Consider the following 21,686-nt stretch of genomic DNA (forward strand, 5'->3'; position numbering starts at 1 on the left):
CCTTAACTATAAACAGTGACATAATAAGAAAATTCTGAAGGCTCTCTTCTGTAGCCTTTCATATGTGATGTTTCAATCAGCATAAACAGTAAAACCCAATTAATAATCTGTACATTCCACACCTTTCGTCATGGCCAGACAACAAAGTATAGGGTAAAATCAAATAGTAAAACCCAATTAATATTCTGTACATTCCACATACTTCCCTCATGACCAGAAAGCTAAGTATAAGGTAAAATCAAAAGCGAAATGACTGCTACACTGGTTTATTTTGCTCAGCTCAGCAAAGGCCACGCCCTTCCGGGGACTCGAGGGCATTTACAGTATCACGCCAGACTTACACTGTCCCTTGCAGGCTCACAGTAGTTCAATGGTTTATATTCTTCGATAAAATTTGGTAAACAACTTACAAATAGTTATTGATATCATTACAGTATGTGTACTTGGCATCTAAACGTGACACAGTGATTAACATTGCATCTGTTACACTATATGCCTTTGTTAATTGGGTGATTGTGTGACCAAATTCTTAAAACTCTTAAAAATGCAATTAAACAATATACATATTTGTACAGTGCTCATAAAACACTTTCAAAAGATAAAACCCACTCAAGTAGTGATGAACACCTTAATCACAATGATATATTTGCTGGAATAAAGTAATAAAATACTGTAATCCCTGTATATTAAATCAATAGTGTCTGTATGGTCACTTACCATGACATACAAGATAACCCTTGATGAAAAACTGAACAATAGTTTGCAACTACATCCCCCATTTTGTTATCCCTTGTAACTCAACAATAAAACTGAAAGATGGTTACATGTAGGTACAGTAAATAGAATGTCAGATTGTTATGCACTTTTATCAAAACTGACGAATTTATACAAATATGAAATATACTGTCTTGAAAGACTATACCAATCGAATTACAGAATTTGCACCACGGGGTTAAGCATATGAACCTTGGGCTTTTTTCCTGTCAAGGTACAACATACTTCACTTGGTTTCGTCTTCATATCAGTAACAATTCGGATTTAACTTACATTTCTATCACATTGTAATGGGAAAAGATATTACGATGACAGGACACATTACCTCAATGGTCATCCCAAACTGATCAGCAAGAATCGATGACATACTAATCGTGCACTAACTACCATACTACTTGTAACTCAATAACCTTATATTTTCACAACCTGGCAATATTTTAAATTAAAAGATCTTAAATAGCTGTTTACCATACTCACCCAAAAGTTAAATTATCACAAACCAAACACTCAATCCACTCCTATGCAACCCCCTTCATACAGTAAATTCTTATGCATACCACATATTCATAAGGAACTCACAATAATTTTATTGACACAAGATACAACTTGGATGACAAATCACCACAATTCTCTTCTACTTTATCATATCATATAAGATTCCAGGTACATCATGCTATAATAAAAATGCACTGTAGATTTTATCCAGCATCATCAGATCACATTATAATAGACTGCACATGAATATTAAACATTAACAAAATTAATCCTACAGCTGACCAATTGTTATTACAAAAATTTCCTCTATTTCAAAAACACACCGGTTAAACCTTTATTCAATTTCTATTTTGATATCCATTAAGTACAACATTAAGTACACTGTCTTTGGGATCTATGAGCAGAGAAAATGGTTAATTGACTATCATCATCATTGTTGAGAACTTGGCCAAATCTTCAATACCCTTCAATTTATCTACACATTTTCAGTTAAAAACTAATGTGATGTTGCAAAGATTTTTCCCCCATAAATTGTTCAATCACAGCATTAATTCATGCAATATATTTCATATTTTGCATAATTTAAAAAAGATCACCGGTTACGATACTACAAAAATATGATACATCACAGTTCATCTGAATAATGAATTAACCATCTTCACATAGTTTAATACATGTAAAATGACCAGCACTACTGGATTGGCAATGCAAAATATTAGCATCATTATACTCCAAAAATCCTATTAAAATTACACTGGGATTCAAATACACAGTAAGAACTAAGACTCACTTGAGTGAATTTGCCACGAGATATATTAAAAGAATGAACTCAACACAAAGAGAAACAGAATCAGGCTATTTTGAAGTTAACCCAAAAGAAAAATAAAAGAGCACTGGATGAGTAAAAAACATTACATAAATTTTTAAAACTTAATAAAATTGTTAAATCTTAAAATTAGATGTGATTATTGAAGACCTACCAGTAACCAAGCAACTAACTATATTGGGCAAACACCATAAATCTGCAATATTTGACATACATATTATATGATATATATTGCATTCGTTAAAACTGCATATGAAAACTACACTACTCTGTATGCACTGATACAGGGAAAGTTAAGGTAACTCATTTATGACAAGATTCTACAATAATCTACTTGGCAGTCTTTATTTTTTACAGAGCACCATTCCTCATCCAAGTGCTACAATATAAAGCATATATCACGATATCAATTATCCAAATGAGAACCCTAAAACCTACCATTATGGAATACATTGCACAAGGAAATATAATGTTTTTCCACTCAACCAGATAACCCAATAATGTGTTACTGTACTTATAAAAAAAAAAAAAAAAAATTGGAGAGAAAAAAAAGGTAGCCTGCTCAGACTTTTGGTTTTCTTTTCAATAAGGCAAAAATGCTAAACAAACGATAATCTGAATCTAAACAATAATGCAGCAAGTATTTTAATTACTTCCAAACCATACCCAAAATACACCTGTAAAATACTTAAAATTTGAGATGCAGTGTTTCGTCTATGCAATCTACCTTCCTTTTACTACACCAGAGATGTCTGGCTTTATAAAATGGAGAAAAAAAAAAGTCCCACAATGCCTAGAAAACTACATATAATTTACTATCTGCAGGGTTAAATTTTTTGTTTGCATTTTTATTTTTATATTTTTATTATCATTGATAATACAATGGGGCTTTACAAGCTGCAATTCAAGGGTTTCAATAAACTCTATTATCTTTGTTGTAACAGTTTGGCACGGCTCCATACATTGCATTTTACAAGGATAAATAAACTATGATTATTGTACTACCTGAGATGAACCAAAACCAGACCATTGGGACGCATTATGGCAAGATGAGAGGAGTAGTTTTGTGCGTGGTTAAATAATTAAAAGGTCAAATTCACTTTTACCATTAAAAATAGGTGGTTTATTAGCAGTCAAACCATCTGTTGAACATGTATGCTGATTAAGAGGCAACATTATTTTTGGTCAAACACTTTTCCTGGCCTAAACTTTCAAGAAAATATAAAAGGAATGAAAATCCAATTTCAAAAAATACACAAAGAAACTCCCCAAAACTTTCTCACAAAAGGATGATGACCCCAAAAATATTTTGATCAAAAGGCTACTTAAAAACTATATATATATATATATATATACGTATATATCAAGAGCTGCATCTAGTAAGTAACCAACATCTTTAAGTGAATATCTGTGCATACAAGGGGAGTGAACATTACTCGTATTTAAGAAGACAGCACAAACATCACTATTCAAAAAGAATTTTTTCATAGGAATATGTTAAAACAAAGTTTTATAAAAAAATAATTTAGATTTTGCTCAAGGCATTAGCTGCCAGACTATAGAATATCTGAACCAACGAATGCTGAGTCGGTTACATTTAAGTTGTTCTCAGCATTATTTTTTCATAATAAGGTTTTGTTTTGAAAACAAAATACGCTACAGTAAGCACTCCTTAATTTTTTCTTGAATATTTAACCACACAAGGGAAGACAACTTTTTTCATCAAAACCACTTTCAGATCAACTACAAATTTCACTCTTAAATGAAATAATACAACAATGAGTGTAGTGCTATCAAGGGAAAAACAGTGTTGGAGATCGAGTATGCTGTATGTGACTTAGTGTTGTTGCTGTACTGTAACTGTGATGGTTCCGCTGGGATGCCATAACAAACCACCCAGGAAATTTATTTTTCCTCAACAACCTAATTCCTGTAAAAATCATTGATTTCAATAATATCAACAATTTACTGCTTTCCAATAACAAAATATACAGATATATACTGTATACTGACGACAGTATATAAAGATACACCTACTGGTATGTTTTGATTCTTATAAGAGAATGCACTGTATTGTAGATAGAAATATACTGTAAGGAAAAATAACAGTTTGTCCATACATAAAAGCAATTTCCACAGCCAAATGTAAGTGAAAAAGTTTACCCACTCAAGAGGAATAATTTGTATTTGGTATCCATAAAAAATGAATTAAAAAGAAAACACCATACATAAATAGTCTCCATAATCCATAATGCCACAGAAAAACACGAGAGAGCCTTTGTCAGCACGAAAGTAAACATTACACTACAGGAAATCACAGACAGTGACTTGTACCAAATGCCACTATGTACGAAAACAAAAAAGAAAGACAAATTAGAAGGTCATGAACTCGGCCTGCAAACATCATAGTGACAGTGCAAAATCTGGCGTACACCATTAGGATTAGGGAGGCAGGACTAATGTACCAAACTGTTATATTCAAGAGGTTAATTACTCATTATTATCATTATAATTATCACTATTGTGTTCATTAGCCTGTTGTATCTAGATTCCTCATCATCTAATCCCCATCTAAAGAACGCGCCTGCCCAGTCCGCCAAGTTGGCTCCGACAACCTCAGTAGCTGCAAACCGCACGAGAAAAATCACAGATTGGAATACCACACCACTGAAACAAAGCCTTTGAATAACTACTTGTCCAATAGTAACTACCATGAACACATTATTGGCTAAATGGTCAACAAAACTTATACCGTCGAAAGAACGCAGCTGAATTACGCCAAAAGTTGGTTTCCAAATGTGCTTCAACAAATCAGCTTTATGTGTGTAAGCTTTTACCTATAAAATTAATATACCTTAGCCATGCATTAAAGTACACACGCATAAAACATGGAAGAAATCATCTGTGTTCTTTCACAAAAATTAGATTTGCACTTACTAAACTATTATCTAGCATTCTTCAAGATAAAATACAGCTTCTCAAAAAAATCATAAAAGATGTAAATTAATCAGAAGCCAGCAGCTGATGGAAAAAAAAAAAAATGCACCATGATAAAATGGGCACAGAAACACGGCCTAACAGCATGACACAATCTTAACAATAAAAAAAATTAATTTCTATTGTAATATATATAACAAAACATACCCTGATATAACATTTTAGCAATCTATGGCAAATTTTCCCCGACAAGCTATAAATTGGTACATGACATTACTTTAAATTTCTACATAAAAGCAACAGACAATTCCCTATGATTCAAGGAATCTGAATCTTGTTAGACACTAGAGTCAATTCTCATTTAAAGCTTCTTCAGTGTTAAAAAGCACAGTCTTTATTATCATTGGAGATGAAAGGCAACTATTCCATTATAAAGAAATCAAGTTCCGTTGTTCAAGATAAAAAAAAATAGAACTTAATTATAAAATAAAACTGATAAGTATCACAATAAAATCTGCCCTCTCCCCTTGCATAATGCTTGCACAAAGCAATAAGTTGAGACTTTTCCTATAATTCATAATTCATAGGGTAGTATAGGTATACAAGATTTGCAACTACTGTTATATTCTATCATTAACTGAATTGCTTGTCCTCAAAAAGATTACACAAACAGAATGAACAAAAATCAGAGAAGGCTTTTCTCTTGTCAACTTCTCTGGCCTTGAAATGTATTTAAAACAAACCAAGAGGGAAAACATAACTGGCTTTACAATGCGTCCACTGAAATCCACTGAATGCATATTCATTTAAGAGTAACACCTAACCATAAGTCAAAGGGTGCAATAAATGACTTTATTATTACGCGACTAACACTAGTGTTAAGTAATATCATACCTAGACTACAATTTGCACTCTTGAAGCGCTCCAGTACCTACTTCCAAACGATTAAATGTAATATAAATAGACACTGCTATCTTCTCAATAACTAAAGTCAAATATCAAATGCTGATTATGGTAATATTTAAAATAATATTTGCATCCATATTAATATGATGATTACAGTATAAATCATAACAAGGAGCACATGGAAACCTAATGATAATATTACTTTCCACCTTCATATATCACACTTCCAAAAGTCAACAAATTAAAGAGTACAAAAACTATGACAATAATAAGACATGGAAAATGCATCGGGCAGCATAAATGGGACTTGGAACAGCAATTTTGGGCCTTCTGTCGCAAAAAGATCTTTCAAACTGTGTTGCTAATTTAAATGTGTCTCAGGTCAATGCTGTTAAAGGCTCACTAATGCTGATCTTGTAAATATATACTTCCCGCATGCTTTCCCCTTTGTGCACCATAGAAATGATTCCTAGAGCAATATAATAATGATGATAATAATAATAATAATAATAATAATAATAATAATAATAATAATAATAATAATAATTAGCATTCTATGTGTATAACTTGACACCCACAAGAAAGTCCTCAATCTTCGGAACCACATTCAACATGTGTATGTTACATCATATATTTGATTTTAAAATTTCATTATACTTATCTAGACAAACAAACAAAATTTTGCAGATTACGGCATCACTTAATACCTAATATATACTGTACTCTAAGTATGTATACTGTACCAACTATTACAAAGGAAAAAAATATTGAAAATCCCTTAAAATACAAAGTACAGATAACAAGAAAACCAACACAGGTCCATAAGAGCAACCATGCATACCTGACAACGGCAAGCAATCCTAATCTCCTTACAATCACATAACACTTATCTGACTTAAATAATAAAACTATATTGAGTAAAAGTGGTGACAGTGGTTGATTACTATCGCTGAAAACACTGAAGATCTTAAAAGATGAATGATATGTATTTTGGAACTGTTTATACCTATATTTGTGTATTATATTTCAATACAGTATTAGCAGAATCTGCCAAGCAGATAACGATTCACTTGAACATCAACCCATTTGCAGCATCCAGCAAAAATTGTGAAGTGTAACTATAGTACATCTATAAGGTCTGACGTACAATGTCTATATTATACCTGATCACACCAGAAAGAGCTAGTCTTGAGAACTCTGTGGAATAATAACTAATGCCATTATCTAAAGTGAATGCTTACATTACAAGAAAACACAACTACTATCGTCTACAGAAAGGTTTAGTGAAACAATAAGGAGGAGATGTGCACTGCCACACACTTCATGATCAAAATTACTCTCCAAAACTTTTGAGTATAATAGGTTATACTACAACTGGAAGATTTCCAAAGACACGATTACACCTCTGAATTTTTAATTCTTCTCCTATAATGTACCTGTAAATATAAATCATTTTCCCTGCCAACAACGAAGGAGGCAGACAACCCCAGATATGGTGTATTTTGCGGGAAGACCTACAATCCAAAAATCCTATAAAAGGGGAAATAGAAGAAGAAATGGTTGACATGAACAATCAATACATCCACAAAATGACACATGACACCAATAACAGCAAATCTTTGGTATCCTTTTCGATACATCATCATATATAAGGTGACAGGCCATATCCCTTATTAGATCTGCAATAAGGCTCATCCTGCAATGTATGTGTGGGCCCGTGAGTGTTAGGTAGCATGGGTAACTCAGCTGCTAAGTGCCTCAATATGCAACTCTATGTCGTTTTGGAGTGTAGGAGGCGGCACACACCCCAATGTGCCCAGGGCTACCGACACTTCACAAACAAGGCCACAAGTAAGTGTAATAGGGAAAGCGGCCAATGTAGTAAGGAACTAGCAAGCAGATTAACATTATTAACATCATCCACAAATTCAAACTTTCATATCAAACATAAAAACCCTTAATGATTAATATATACTGAACCTTGAATTCCCATATATCATTAACATCATTGTAATTATCATCATCTTCATCATCAGAATATGATGGGGTCAATTTATTATATCAGACTTAATCTGTTTCTCTCATGGACTTACATGTAGAAATGGATTGCAAGAAACTGACCAGTTGAAGACCATTATAGAGGTCTATCATCAACATAGTAACAGTATTTACCGTAATACTTTTTATATCTACTGGGGGAGGAAAAAGGTAGCAATTACTAGAAAAAATTAAGCTCCAAAGTATGGCATCTAATCTAATCTCTGTTATTTGGTATAATGAGGTTATATACTGCTTGACAATAAAAGAAAGCATGACTATGATAATAAGCTGGGCGTGCTGAAAAGTAAACTTAAATGACTTCTTTGAATTACATGAGCTTTGCAAAGCTTACTTGAAGTCAAATCATTCCATCATGTGGCTTTTAAAACCAAGACAGTATAAATAATACATTTCGTTAAACCATTTTTGTAAGTTTTGAATCTTCTTATCTTTGATAGTGAAGTTCATCTTCAATGGACGGTAAAGCAGTGAATTTGAGTTAGCATATGGAAAAGAGCAGTGATATCTGTACTTCTTACAGGAGAAATACTCGTGACGTAGTGCAGTGAACGACAATAAAGAGGCAGCACCATCTCAGGTGTAAATGTACTGGATATGCAAAATATGCTATACTACTAATCAGTAATATTCCTTTTTCCATCAAATAATGTCATATCCGCTCCTGCATAGAAAAGACCTGAATATTCCTGTAGTATTCATATAATGCCAGCATGTAATATTTAACTGAAGTATAATGAACTAAACTTTTACTTACTATTGGTAAGATTCAGACTACAGTAGTGCTACAAAACACCCAAAAAGGGCAAAAGTCACCAAGGGTCTTCCATCAAATGAAGAAAGGGGTTAGTAATCACTGTAATTAATAACCAACCAACTAGGAACAGTAGACAAAAAGATGATCATTGCAACACCCTTAAACGTAATGCCAGTCTAAATTCACTGACAAGTATTAGGATTCCAAAATCTGCCAAAATAAAACTACAGTATTCCTTTCTATTGGTCAGCTTGGTAAAGGGAAGAGTCATATCTCCAGTAGCTCAGATAATAACTTAAAGCTGCCATTCCTTTCTAAACTTACACTAACATAAATGAGCATAATGTATCCTCCTTGTATAAAAGATAATGTGTATCTCCAAAATACAGTTCTAATAATATGAAGAGTAGCAAATCCTATTTTGACTATGAGGAAAAAACCTGCACAGCAAAATCTTCCCCCCCTCCCATCCCAGGAATTTGAACTGCATACACTGAAGGCAAAAAAGTTGTTTAAAAAATTTCTATCAATGACTATTTTTGCACGAACATGGCAAAAACCATCAATTTACAGTTCACCTAAACTTAAACAGAGCTACCTGTACATCACAAAGTTCTGTGCAAAATATAAAAAACACCTCTGTAAACTAACTACTGGCACCATCCACATTTTGAGACTGTAAAAATGATTACAACCTCTAAGGTCATCACTTACAAAAGACAGTATAAAAATTCTTGACAGTGAAATTGGCCTTTGGAATAGTTTCTGTTGACACATTTTATCAACAGGTACTGTTAAAATTATCATCAGCCTCAAAGTGATCTGTGAAAATCTTCTTTCACTCTAGAACAAGCTCTAACAACAGCTCCAATCATCTACATGAAACACAACTACCTCCATAAATTTACACTGAGATCAAGATAGAATGAAACATCCAAAATGAGTTAAAACACCTGAAGAAAACCATCATAATCTTGAACAGAAATTCTGCTTGGGTAACTTACTGGCATTGGCATTTTCTTATTTTTCCCTCTCTGTTTTCATTCTTTTTTTCATTTCAAAAAGCTTAAAAACACTAGCAAAGATCTTTCATGACAGTTACTTATAATATACTGCTGCAGTTGATCATTTCAGTATATAACTCCCACTCACACTGAAACTTATGAAACAATTCTAAATACATTCCAAATGTTGTTGTAATGCAAAACATATGCAACCCTGTACTGAATCATCATATTCTCCTGTAAAACAAAATATATTCTTTATTTAGCAATCACTGCAGAAGCCATTAAGCCCCTTGAGTACATTATGGCATTAGTATAAAATGAAGTACTAATAATAAGGGTATTGGTGTGAAACTGAGGCGAGTGGCAGACAACTGCCAATCACTCGTCAAAAGTGATTCCATAAAGGACATGACATTACTTGATAATAAAAAGTAACCCCATTTAAATATCATTCTGAAATTTTCATTAAATTACACTGCATATGATACATAGATATGTTATAAACTTTTTTTTTATTTTTTTTTTTTTTATTTTTGATGTCCTACGTCCTAGAAATGACGAAGCTTTGGAGATGGTGCTTCCTATCAGATAACAAGTAAGTAAGAAAACTGTCACAACCATAGCATTCCAGGCCAGATAATTATATGGCTCCCAATAAATGAATCATTTCCTACTACAATACTTTATTACAATGCCTATCACTGGTAACCCTGATGACTTAAGTGTGTTTCACAGAGGTTCCCTTTACCTCGAGAACAAAACTAGCAGAGGAAAATGAATCTGTATGAAAAAAATACTACAGAATATCAGTTTACAATGAGTAATCCATCTTTGGTCCCAAATCATTTTCTGTTATAGTTATATGAGAGATTTGCTGGAAGATATACACATACTTCAAAGAGGGAACAATTATCCTTTTTAAAACCTTTTAAGTCCTTCACATGGTCATATGAACCAATTAGGTCAAACTGTGCATCAAATGCCATCAAGAATATTTTTAAGTGAAGAGTCATATTTGGTTTCATATCCGTTCTATGCATAATGGGTATACATACAAGCAAACACATTTATGACATACTTGTACACCACCATCATAATGTCTGAGTATGTATATACAAGTGACTGAATATATGTATATATAAATGCATGTACATAAATCTTGAACAAACACAATATATATACATACAATTCTATATGCATGCATGCAAATACATTACTATCCACTTTGTGAAATCTACCTCCTTTTAACAATGGCACATGACCTATATCCAAAACTGCTCTTAACATATCCAAATACATAATCAATAAAAAGACTGAGCACCAAAATAACTTATATTAGAAATGCCAAACAGCTGCAGTACAGTAAATCCTCTTATCACAATTCATTTTACCCATCATTATACCATGTAGGGTCATGCAAAATAATGAACGCAACTGCTTAGCAACACCAACTTGAGCCTTGCACTAGTGGTAGTAGCTGTTGTAGTAGTGGTTGATTACTGGAGGGAAATAGGAAAATGAGGCAGATACAGACATATCCCATGACCTTGGGTGAACAGTCTTCATTTAACCACTTATTATTCAATCACACAACAAAATAACTGTGAGAATCAATCTAGCAGACTAAGAAATCAATTAGTACAGTATTCAACTTTTCAACTAATCCTTTTGTGTGCATTACAAAATTTGTGGTTGTTTATTGGTCGCGGGAAGAGGGACATAGGGAGCTGCATATTTCAGTATCTGGCCTGAAAACAAATAATGCACAAGTGCTTCTAGTGCTGGTACAACAATATAAGACCAACAGTGCTTACCACAAGGGATGACGGTAATTCTAATAACAAAAATAAAATGCTGGCTCTTGCAAAAATTATACAAGAAATCTCAAAAAGGACATTCCAATCTAAACTACACAGATCAGTAATGCATATTAATTCTTTTTTGGCCATGTAAGACAGGCAATAACGACATAAATATCTTTGAGCAATTCGTGCATACACCCTAATTTGGGGCTAAAAATACTACCAACGACAGGAGTCAGCTAGGAAGATGACATTCCACTCAGATTTACAAGATCTTGTTTTAAACAATACTTCTAGGGTCAGTGCTTTAGTACACATTATTTCCTATAATTTTTTGATAAATATCAATAATAATAATAATAATGATAATAATAATAATAATAATAATTAATAATAATAATAATAATTAATAATAATAATTACCCATCTGACATGTATCTACGTGGACCATGGTTGATTGTCATGCTTACGACTCCCCAATGACAATAAAATGCTAACCCAGGGTGGCTTTAAGGAAGAGATACACTAACTATAGTACTGTTTAATACACCTTAAAGACCCCATATATTGGTCCATCCAGAGAACCAGCGATGAAAAAGTTACCTATATATTGTCATGTTCAGTGTCACACATCAGCATATTGCGTATCCTAAATAGCATATTATACAAGATATGATAAATATTCATAAAGATAGTAATACTTACTTATGGCAAAATAATAACAATAATTTAAATATCCTATATACATACTAATGGACCTGATTTACCCAGTGCTCCCTAAACCCACGCGAGTATACGCTGGGGGGCGACATCATTGGAGGTAAAGATTATTATTATGAGTATCGTTAAATCCTCAGTCCAATCAAGTACACACAAACACATATTTGACCAAAGCATTCACAGAGCTGGAACCCTACAGAATAACTAGCAACACACCTTACACCCTATTTATGCTGATCCAGTAAAGGCAAACTTCAAATGCGTATAAAAATCAGCGAGCGCGTCAGGCCACTATTCACAATTACTACTAGCTGCATACCAAACACAAGACAGTTTACACAAAAAGCAGTGGAAATAAGTAGTCAGAACCTTATGTTAGAAAACAGAAATTCTAAAGCCATACTTCAACTAAAAATAACTGACTCATCTTCCCATGCTTCCAAAGCAAAAATTATCCTCTCAAACCCTTCCTAATACAATATTTCCATCAATTAATGAAACTATCAGAAAAGAATTCTATAAATGGCCCAACATTTCCAATTTTATGCTTCTCCCTTCTCACCTCAGACTACAATGGGGCACTCATAACTTCTGGTAAATTTGGCTGCTTAGGAAAAAATTTTAACCAGACAAAAATAATAATAATAATGAGCAAAACCTGAACATAATAAAAATTTTACTGCTTGAGCTTCACCCATCTAACACCTAATAGCCTTCACCTAAAAACCTCACTACTGTGTGGCCTGGGATATTCAGTATATCATTTCTCAGCCTGGCTTTATTAGTAAGCCTTGGTCTCCTTTTGTCTGTTAATATTCAAAGCGCAAACACAGAAATATACAAACATTCAAACACCAATGTGCATTACATCAATATACTCCACTGCATGAAGAATTTGCAAGGAAGGCATCAACACTTGCAAAATTCATTTCTATTGCTTTTAAAATAAAAAATCATCACAGTACATGAGAAGTCCACTCAGCTCATACAAAGAATAACTAATAATTAGGATAAGAACAATTAATTCTACAAGCATTCATTTAACTAGTTAACCATGTTGAACTCTTTAAAAACCTTGCACACTTAGAAGGCAAACTACTAGAGTTACTCCTAATCAATTCCTAGGTCAATGTCCCATCCTTTCCCACTGCTTCACTGATTGATAAGACAGTTTAACCAGTCCACAGGGCTGGTCAAAATGATGATGACTTCTCATGAGCATTAATTCCTTCATTCTTTTACTTCAGTAAATTGTAATACTGATATATATAACTAGAGCTTAGAGAAAGGAATAAATTATTCTCATGATGTACACTGAAGTATTTGAGTACTCTACAATGACTCTTCCATCTGACATAAAGAAAAGAAATTTCTCTTAATTCCCCGAATAAGGCTAAATTTTCATTAAAAACTTGAATCGAATAAAAATGAAAACCCATTTGCTAACATCATAGCTATGACCTAAACTTCATAATAAAACCTTCCTGGTGATTCCTCTTTATCACATTACCTTTGACTTTGAAAATAACTGTTGTAAATCGAAGTCTAATATACTGTAAAAGACAAAACAATAAGAAACAATTCCAAGACCATAAACTCCTATAGTAACAATGCAAGGAAAGAAAAATTATAAATTTATCTTATTTAAGATTTGTGTATGTAATCATGAGCAATGTTGAGAGCATTTACAGCAAGTTTTTAGGTTTACAACTCTCGTTTTGACTAAATAACTTGTCTTCATTAAACATAACCATGTTGAAAAATAAAGATTTTAAATGAATCACAAGCACACAATTGGCAAGAGAACGCTTCCATTCACAAGCGATTCATGCACCCTCTACCAAAGGAGAAGGGAAAAAACATCACCTCAAGATCTTCCATTATATGGTTTTCATGCAGCTGGTATACAGTATTCTACTAAAATAACCTACAATTGACCAGTTACCTAAATAATCAAAATTAAAGATGCAGTGTCTCATTAAGTCTAAAATCCCTCATGAACAAAAGAAAACACTTCCTTCATTTTCCAATCCATATTCTAAAGCAAAAGCAACACTTCCTTACTTAACCAAAAGGGGAGGAAACTACCTATCGTCAACCCCTTGATGTCGACCCCCCATAAACTGTGAGCAATCTTAACACTTAGTTACTCGGAAACATCTTCAAAAACTTCTACACGTCAGTGACTAATCAGTGCTCATAAAGTCAAGTCACAGTGCAATTCCACCACTGTTAAAATACTTTTTTAAATATCATTTATATATTTCATATAGTACTCCACTTGGAGAGAGAGACACAGAGTAGGAGGCAGAAAACTAATACAATAATAATAATCAGCAGGGATGCATCTCAAAGGGAGGCACTTCAAATTGCCCTGTGAACTTGGCCATAAGTTTAATATATAATGCTAATTTTAAGACCTTGAGGTAAATAGCAGTTAACACTAGCGAAACAAAAATTGTGATATATTGCCAACGCTATACTTGGATTATTACAATCACTCACGCAGCACAAGATTCCAAGGAGCAAACAAAGACCCTGAGATTGTGCTGGTCCACCCACCCATTAGACGGCCATAAAACTACAAGAGGAGTCATCGTGTAACCACCAGCTTAGAGAGCCTGAATCGTAACTGGGATTAGCTAAACAATACCTTACTCTTTCACAAATGTACCTTTAGCTCAACAATGTAAGTCTCTTAATGACCCTGACTCAGTGATGATTACAAAATAACTGCTCCCTATATATTGGCTCCAGAGTGTGTCAAAATCTAAACAGAATATCTATAAATCTTACAAACTTTAGGATTCCAATCATCAACATTCAGTTATAGATCTTCAGACACATTCTGAAAACAGAACTGCAACAACTATAATATCTTCAAACTTATAACACTACAATCAAATAGGGTTTGGAAATAAACTTGCCTAGATAAATTACTAAATTTTGCTTGTAGGGATATTATTTATGCTATGACTCCACTTTTAAATATAAATATTATGCTCCCTTTTCCACATATATATATAGTATATACACACATACATATATATGCCTGACAAACTGACAAATGATTTCCAAAAACCAAAATTGGCGATTTTGTAGTTATCCCACTACAGATCACAGAAAATGTTGGCACCAGCAAACCAACTTAAAAAAATTACCAGTATCAAAACTTTCACTGATTGTGTCACGTGATGCATAAAACAGCCTATACATAATAAAATACCTAAGCATTTATGGTTATCAGTCACCATAGTAGATAACCTGATATTCTCTTTGTACAAAATACTAGGCATTGCCACAGAAACAATTTATTTTAAATCATATGTGCTAAGTTTCATACTAGAATAAATAAATCAATGAAACAAAGTATAAAACTTTACTTATAACTACGACCAACTGGCCTTTAAGAGAATATACCTTAGCACATCAACATTTCATAATTTTAAAAAATTCATTCTAGGGTGAGGCACAGAATGCAACATTAGACACCACATGCAACTTAGAAAGAAGCTCATTCAAGTGAGCTGCAATTTGAAAAATCATACTTCAAGTAACAGAACACAAGTGTATCCATTTCAAGATTAAACTAATTAACTATCACAACATCCTTAATGCCATGACTGGTAACCAATTATATCAAGTTGACATGTGGTGACTCAGCTGCAAGTTATCCAACAATGAACCAGCAGGAACTGGGTCTAGGTTCCCCTGTAGTGGTCAATAAATTTTCACATTTTTGTGAACTCATCAAGGGAATGAAAAGGCACAAAAACCTACTACACTAAAGACAACAGTTCCAAATACTATGGAGGTATAAGCACATAAAAACAACAGCTGGTAAATGCATCCAGTTTCAAAAATTTAAACCCCCATCAAAAGAGCATCCACTTATATTAACAACCTTGGGAAAATAAAATAAAAATAAACAAATCAAAGGAAGGCTTACTCCAAGAATAATACCTAAATAGTTCATCCTCCTGGCTTACTTGGAGCAACAAAAAGAGAGAGAGAGAGAGAGAGAGAGAGAGAGAGAGAGAGAGAGAGAGAGAGAGAGAGAGAGAGAGAGAGAGAGAGAGAGAGAGAGAGAGAGAGAGAGAGAGAGAGAGAGAGAGAGAGAGAGAGAGAGAGTTCAATATCAAGATGTGCTACAATTTTTTTCCTTTATTCAACCTGTTTCTGTTCATTGGCATTTTATTGCACCAAGTAAAGTAACTGTGTGGAGGAACACAAAAGAAAAAAAATATCCTCTGAAGAAAATCATCCTGTAATAGACTAGAACATCAATAAACAGCACAAAGATCAACCTACTTTGGCTTTTCCGATTTCCGCAAAGCCAATAGAATTCAGATCATCCAAAAGCCAAAAATTAAAATAATATATATTTATATATATTCATATATATTTTTATATATACTGTATAATAACTGAAAGATTTTAAGACAGAAAATTATAGAGGACATCCATAAAGGTATGATAATATAATAGAGAACAGTACAAACTCGTAAAAGGAGCTAGAGTAGAATTGGCACGTTCTCTCACATGGAACAACAGTTAATATTGATTCATCGCACACGAGTAATGCATGCTTTGTTTAAATAAGAAAGGAATTATCATTAAGATCACCAAGCTTCTTCATGACACATCACTGGGTTAATGAGTACTGTACTTGAAATGCAACCATATCACTGGTTGAATTGGCTGAAGGAAGCAACATTGGGACATCCAAAAGCATATTCAACCAATAAAATTGCAATGAATTTCTTAATTCAATACTTTTCTTCCTGCATAAAGATGAGGTGGTGTTTAAAATACAAGAGTAGCACTCACTTGTTCCTTGTTTAAGTTGCTCTTTCAGAGATTAGCTCCATTATTGTAGGATTAATTAGTAATACAGAAATCACATTACCATGCAATAGTTATCACAGTAAGTTTAAGCTACAACCCTTTCCGAAGAAGCCTAGTTTGCTCGTCCCCAGCAAGAACCCCAGCACTCTCGACCTTGAGAATCTTATTATAATGAGCTGATTAGTAATAATTCTTACTAATGTATTTTCTCCAAAGCCATTACATGTGAGTATTTCTTGATGTAAGTCTTTTTATCTTCATTGATTATAAAACCGATGAATCTTATCATTAATTATATTGCCCCCCAACAAATGGATATTGTGCTACATACTGGTTTCACACTTGCGCATTCAGGTAGATTATATAACTTTAGCAATAATACATTCACATAATCAACTTTGATACCAATCTTAGTATTTGTTAGAATTGGAATGGCCAACTGTAAATTAGATACTGTTATCAAAGGTCCACACACATCAAGAGTATTAACTTCAAAGAGATGTGCTGAGATCTGCTGGGACTGATCTGAGCTTAGTTATTGCTGCAACACTGCCAAAGCTTCCTGTTGACTATACTTTACACTATATGAGTGATAAAAATATATAAGATACCAGGTCTGTGGACACCCTTCTAGAATAGTTCATACCATCAAGTCTAAACTTTCAATTACATCCAAAACCCCCACAGTTAATGAGTGTGTCTGGTCCACAGACCCACGGGAAGTCCCCATAAATGTGTTTCAGTGTGCCCTAAAGGGTGGTGGAGTCTCCTGCCCAGCCCAACAAGAAAATCTGCAAAAATTACTTTGTATTTGGTAAAATATGTGAATAAAATTTTTCCTAGGAGCTGATACACTAAATGACAGTCTAAAAGTATAAAATGCTTATTTACTTTTAAATAATGACTCATAAACTGGCAGTTCCTTCTTGAATGGATACATTTAACTGTAGGATAACTTGCCTTAAATAAAGATCACTCTCATTAATGAGAGTGAGCCAGGTAAAATAGTTATAAAAGCAAATACAGTTTAACTATTAGCCAGACAGATTTTTCCCTTGTTATATTACCTTGGAATAAACCTTAGAGATGAATGTATTTCATATTACCTAACTAAAACTTTAATGCAATACTTTTATGCATACACATACACAATACCATAATCATAGCTTTTAATTCTGTTGTTGAAAGGCTGGGCAGAACTAAACTATTTTCAGGGTAAGAATTAACTCCATAAATGTGCTTCTACCCATTCATGAACCTAACACTTATTACAAATATGTGCCTGTGTGAGCATGTGTGTGTGTCAATGAATGTACACATATGTACCACAACTTTGTGTGAATAGGAAAATATGTATGTTAGAGGATGTCTGTACTTAGGTACATATCTATGAATGAAATACTGTATATATATCATAAGAGTAATTGCATACATTATGGCTGTTTACCACAATTGTATACAAATACTATTATAAATACATACACATTCATACATATACACTAAATAGGTAAATATTTTCATCTATAATGGAATGGCATGATTTTTCTTTTGCTGTTTTAAGCAGTTTTTTTCTGACACCAAATACAGTATTAAACATTTTAGAGCTACGTTTCCATTATGTAGGGACATTAGATTTAAGAGACACTGGACATGTCTTAATGACTGGGTTTCAGTCTAGTTGAGCGGTCACTAACTGCAAAAAGTATTTCTAAAAGGTTGATCAATAATCATACAGTAACCACCAACTGCTATACAAGTCTTTGGTAGCAAACAGGAATTGCTCCCTCAACTGCCAGCATCAACATATCTAATGACATCTACCAAGACCAAGAAAGTCGATACACAAAACCTCATTGCTAAAAGAATTTCAACTTAATACCAATGAATTGCATGGAAAAAAATCATACCATCCATTTCAAGCAACACACACAAAGATAATATCATCCTCGCCAGACACTGGCAAAATAACCTCTGAATTTATCATTATTCTGATTTTAATAGATCACAAATGGAATACAAAACATTCTAAGAATACCCTTTTAAATGAAGCACACAGTGTCAAGTGCAGGTCCTGGGTGATGAAAATGAGGCTTTGGTCATATTCCATTCAAAAATTAATATAACTGCTCCTTAAGTCATTTGACCTGACAACTATGCAACCCTAGTTCAAAAGATATTTAAATCTTTCTTGTTACACAGCTCCTTACAATACTAAATTATGTCCTGAATTCTATTAACAGTTTGATTTGAAAATAATTTGATTGACGTACCACTTAACGTATCAGTGTATTCTGTTTCATCAGATAAACATCAAATTACTTTCTCCATTCGTCTTAAGACCTACATACATTGCATAAGGATATCTTTCCATTTGTGAATTCCCCTAATTTGTTCATACTGAAACCCTTTTACTCCTCTCAACCACAATAAGTTACTTATCTGCAGGTGATGGAGGGGGGGTAGAGGAGGTAGTGGAGGCAGGTTTCACCACTGAGACAGAAGCTGGGTTCAACCCAGAGGACGATAATGATGACACAGCCTTTCCTCCCGTAGGAAGAAACCTCCCTGGTGCTGATGCTGCTATAGGTAAAGGTGAAGTTTCTTTCATCACAGAAGCCACTGGTGTAGTTGTAGTGTTAACAGTTGTTGGTGATGTTACACCAACACTCTTACCACACATGGCACTAGTTAAGGATGTTGTGCTTGATGAAAAACTTGCTGATGAAGCTGAAGTAGGAGGGGAAGAAGAAGAGGCAGGAGAGGATGATGTTGAGGATGAGGAGGTAGTGGAAGAAGAGCAAGTAGAGCTAGAAGGGGTGGTGGTACAGGGTGAGGACACTGCTACATCAGAAGGTGATGACCGTGAGGGTTCAGTGTTAAGTGTAGGGGATGACGAAGATCCACCTGGGGAATGCGAGCCTGGAAGAAACTGTGATGGAAGTGTTGCTGCTGTTGCCAAAGATGGCTCAACACTTAAATGGGTAGTCAGTGTCAGGGCACAAAACATTGCTGTGCGAGCTCCACGACTAGCAGTAACCAGTCCTCCCATAGCAGCTGCAAGGGCCAGTAGATCTAAATAAAAGAAAGAAAAATTTTTTTCATAGTCCATTAACACAACTCATTTGGTTTATTTATGTTTACAAGCTCAAAAATGCCATATAACAAGTCACAGTGGAAAAAAATCACGAGTAGTCTCAAGTCACAGTGAAAAAAAATCATGAGTAGTCTTTCAGGTAAGTCCCTCTTACTGCCTAGAAAAGCCCTGTGTCTTACCTATAAGAACTGTTCATGAGAAATGTTTACTGATAGTTCTGTGACCAACAGCAATCGGTAATAAATGTATAAACATGATAGGCTGTGAATAAGGCACCACAGTTAAAATGAAAGGCTAATATTTATGAAATATAACTAAAATTATGCTTTTCCCAAAAACATGCAGGTATGAGAAATTAAGAATATGAAAGATCTGTGGCACCTCATTTGATTCCAAATTTATGCTCACTAAATTCTGGCTGTAAATTATTTTATATGAAAGTTTTGATTGCTGTCTGTTAAGTTACTGCTCTTGCTAGCATACTGGTTGAAATGTTGCACTTAATTGTATTGTTTATTAAAAGCAAAGTAAGAAAAGTAAAAATGATGAGTTTGAGAGCAAATATGTTCATACTTTTCCACAACAAAGAATTTACATAAAATATACAGATATCACAATTTAGCTTATTTTCTATTGCATCATACAAACCTGTCATAAACTGCCTTTTCAATAGTATATAAATTAGTTTATTGTCATTTATGGCAGCTACTGCCCAGTACAGTGTCAGGAAAAAATACCAAAGTTTCTATCAGCTACTGCCCAGTAAAGCGTAAAGAACAACAACCAAAGTTTCTATGGTTTTAAATCAAGTGCCAAGACCCAGTGGCCAGCAAAGCACTAAGTGAAAATTTATGACTCCCTCTTCGTAAAGTTACTGTATTTACCAACATGTACGGGGCAGCCCAACTTTACAAATAATATTCAGGAAAAACAATGAATATTCTTTTCCCAACTACACAGCTCCTCCCTCAAATATTACTGCAAAGAAACAGTAAAACCTATACTTTTGACATGACAGAGGTATGCCTCCAAAAATATGCTTGGAAAATGGAATGATGGGCTCATCAAGTTCTTCCATTTAATGGTCCCTTCACACAGACTTCTGCAAGGGTCTGTAGCAGGTGTGGGGGGGAATCCCTTGCTGGATCTGTTCGTCATGATGTTGAACCACATTTCTCTGCAGGCAAACAGAGCAGCTTTGGCAAGAGATACCACACTCCAGCCTTAGGTCAGAACAGAAGTGGTTCCCACACCTTCTGGTGCTCACGCTGACTATTCTTGGTCCCACCTCACCTGAAGATGTCTCCTAAAGCAACCCATCTCCACTGGGTTCACAGCCACACAAAGTCATTCAACCTCCACTGGCAATTATCAAACTTAAGTGTCAGAAAATAAGGCTTTTCAGAACTGCATAAGATATTGCCACGTCTTGCAGGTCTTCTACCACTGCCCTTTGCCAAGG

General features: G+C 34.1%; 1 pseudogene; it reads right to left on the reverse strand.

Moving 5' to 3' along the window:
- Positions 1 to 250: 250 nt before the first annotated feature.
- The window catches only part of LOC136833683 (uncharacterized), a 53,561-nt pseudogene continuing 32,125 nt past the window's right edge, over positions 251 to 21,686 (reverse strand).

This window comes from Macrobrachium rosenbergii, chromosome 52 (assembly GCF_040412425.1).
Source record: "Macrobrachium rosenbergii isolate ZJJX-2024 chromosome 52, ASM4041242v1, whole genome shotgun sequence".
NCBI classification, from domain to species: Eukaryota; Metazoa; Arthropoda; class Malacostraca; order Decapoda; family Palaemonidae; genus Macrobrachium; species Macrobrachium rosenbergii.